Source organism: Nannospalax galili, unplaced genomic scaffold (assembly GCF_000622305.1).
Source record: "Nannospalax galili isolate Female #2095 unplaced genomic scaffold, S.galili_v1.0 scaffold397, whole genome shotgun sequence".
NCBI lineage: Eukaryota > Metazoa > Chordata > Mammalia > Rodentia > Spalacidae > Nannospalax > Nannospalax galili.
Window position 1 is genome coordinate 1,936,587 of NW_008341879.1, and position 3,546 is coordinate 1,940,132.

Sequence of the window (3,546 nt, forward strand, 5' to 3'; positions counted from 1 at the left end):
CTGGCCCCAGACAGTCAGTGCATTCCAATGCCCTAAAGACAGCCCCAACCAATAAGAATCCTCCCTGTACTCAGGACATAGGACCATCCAATCATTTTAAAGGATGCTTGCCGTGTGCGGCTTCTGTGAAACTTTCCTACCCTAGATTGGGACTCTCAGTAGGGATCCGTTGCATCAGTGAAATCTGAGGGCTCGAGCTTAAGCCTGAGTAAAGGCTCTTTGCTGTTGCATACACTCCAGACTCCCTGATGGTCATTGGGGGTCATGAGATCTGGGCGAAACAACTAACACATTTAGTATGCCATATTATTATATAAAGTTAAAGACGTGAGAATGGTGAGGTGAAAGCTACATGAGAGCCAGGGGCTGTGGCTCCTTCCTGTCACATGTTATTTACTGGAGACAAAGGGTTCAGCTGGAGGCGATCAGCATTGCGCTGCATTTGAAGCAGATAGTCAGCTTGCTGCCATGGTGAATGGAGGCGGCTGTGTTCATGGTTGTTACGATTCAACACCTCTTCACATTTGTTTGCATTTCTCTCTATTGTGAATGGCACCATGTACCAACGATTCTTGAGTTCACCAGATCTGATAAATTTTAACCTTGTAAAACAGGCATGTATAGTCTATAGCAATAAATGGCAAAATACTACTATCTACATATTGTATGCCTTTGTGATATAACTTTTTCTTAAATGTTTTCAATAAAAATATATCTAAGTTATGAGACTCATTTGTGAAGTTTTATTTATTTCTTTTTAACAAGTTGTTGCAAATCTACAAAACCATGTAGCTAAAATTTGTGTTTTTTAAGGTCAACTCTATTTCCTTTTTTCTCAAAAAGAGAAAATAGAAATATTAACCAATCCTAAAATGTAGGTGAGGAAGGAACAAAGTGAAGGGAACAGGTATGAAAAGAAAATGGCTCTGAATTTGTTTTCATTCATATTTTTGACTCTGAAGACAATGTTTTGCATAACTGAAGAAAAAATTAAATTACATAATTGGAAAAGTAATCTCTAAAAACTAACAAAATGTAGGAAAAACAAACGGATATGTGCATCAAATTGGCTGGATGACCTTACAGATAAAAGCATTTCCTAAAAACAATTTTGATTGATTTATTTTTATTTTACACGTGTGAGTGTTTTGCTTGCACACATGTAATGTGCCCATCCCTCTTCCATGAAATGGCAATTGCTAGAATCACCATTTTAGACTTCCTGAAACCAGTGGGGATTAACCCTAGAACTAAGTCAGAAACACTTGTCTGTCACCAGGAGCTTGGAGGACATTTACTGTTCTCTCAGGTGAGAGCCAGCTCAGAGCTGATCATCAGTGTCTGTGAACATGGTTGCTGCGGGCTGGTGGTTTTTACAGGAACGCTAGACAATCTTGCAAAATTCTTTATCTGTAGATAGTCTAAAGACAAACAGCACGACACATGCAAATCTTTAGCAGTGTTCAGTAATCTTATTTTAGTGGATTATTGCTACTACGATTTTAAAACTATGATACTAAATTTTATGATTGAAGCAAATGAATGATTATACCATCAACAGTTAGTACAAAACAAAAACACTATAATCTTAAGTATGATTTGGAAAATTTATAATATGAAATTAGTATGAACTCAGTGAATTTTCTTTCTTGTTAATAAGTTCATTTTCTGTTTCTTTCCACCAGAGACCATGACAAGCCAGTAGAAATGAGAAGTAAGAAGAGCTTCTCTGTGTCCTCCTCAAGTGGCTACCTACTCCCTGGTCACCAGTGTCCAGATTTCTAGTACATAATGGCTCTGCTTGTTCCAAGTTGTTATTAATGTCTTTTTTTTTTTTTTTTTTTTTTTTTTTTGAAAAAGGGTCCCCTTGCAGCCCCAGCTGGCCTGGAACTCACTATGTAGACCAGGCAGGCCTTGAACTCACAGAGATCCGCCTGCCTCTGCCTCCCACGTGCTGGGACTACAGGCGTGTGCCACCACACCGGTGTTATTAATGTGTTACATAGAGCACTCCGACGCGAATGTACCATAATTTATTTAGCTCTTCTACCATTGGTGGACAGTCTCACCATTTCCAATTTAAAATTTTTATTTATTATTTTTATGTATATGCATGTATTGCCTGCATGTAGGTAAGTGCACCCATGTCATGCAGTGCCCGTGGAGGTCAGAAGAAGCTGTCAGATCCCCTGGGACTGGAATTACAGACAGTTGTTAGCTGCCATGAGGGTTCTGGGATTCAACCCCAGGTCTTCTGCAAGAATAACCAGTGTTCTTAACTGCTGAGCCATCTCTCCATCCCCCACCATTTCCAATTTAGAATCTAAGAAATAAAGTTCCCATGAGTGCTTTAACACATTTTTGGTAAACAGTGAGTACATGTGCATGTATGTGGGACTTAATATCATCTTTAGTAAATACTGCCAGCCAGTTCATGAAAACAATCAGACATTCATTTCATGCTTCTTATAAAACCTGACTCTCAATTTAACAAAATAATTGATAAAAGAAACTTCCTATGTCTAAAAAAAATTCTTCTGATAAGTAGGAAAATGATGTCAGAAAGTGAACATTTTGTAAGCCTTACTGGAATAATGGGCCTGTGTTTGGGTAAAGGACAAGGAAACATTAGAATGGATGGGTCAAGGTGAAGACACCTAAACCAACCGGTCAATACTAGTATGCTAAACAGTGGAACAGCATAGGCAGTGTGATCCTCCTTGTGTAGTGCAAAGAAGAGTCTCTCTTGATTTTATTCCTATAAAAGTAAGCTTGAACCTAAATCTAGCCTCTGGATCTAAAACACTATTCATTGGAAATGCAGGGAAAAGAGGAATACTTTAACAATACCAGTAAGGGCAACCAGACAAAGAAGCAAGCAGAGAGCCCCTGGCCACGTGGCTTGTGAAAGTATGGGACATGGGAGCAAATGACATCTGTCTAAGTCCTTCAGAAGCTTCACAGATGAGTTATATAACCACCCATCTGTCCTTGCAATATAGGCTGTTCAACCTGGGCCAATGCAGGGGGGAGCAGTCCTTAATGGAATGGCTAGTTTAAGGTATCAAAGATACATAGTTGTCACCAAGGGAGACTAACATGATTAGCAGGGGCTGGAGGACTATAAAGGAGGGGCAGGCATTACTGAGAGAACTAGGTATGAGAAAAGCAATATATGATGTCCAGTTCACTGGGCCAGATAGGACTGTGTTTACCAGAGATATGATGGAAAGCTTAATTCAATTGTGACCTCGAGAATGGTATGGGGCTTTAATGGTTTTACTAAGCCCTTTGATGGGACAGAATCTTTGTAAAGTGAAAGAGGACTTGGCAAATCTAAATGAGTCTGACCAGCATGCAAAATGTGTCTGTAAAATAACAGAACACTCTATAAGAGATATAAAAAAGACCAGACCAAGAGATATAAAAAAGTCCAGACAGAAAAAAATGGTCCATTTGGATTACTCGAAGACAAATGTGGCAAGACTTATGTTGAAGCCAAATTCCTAGAGAAAAAATTGATAGAAAACAAAATTCGGTAATAAG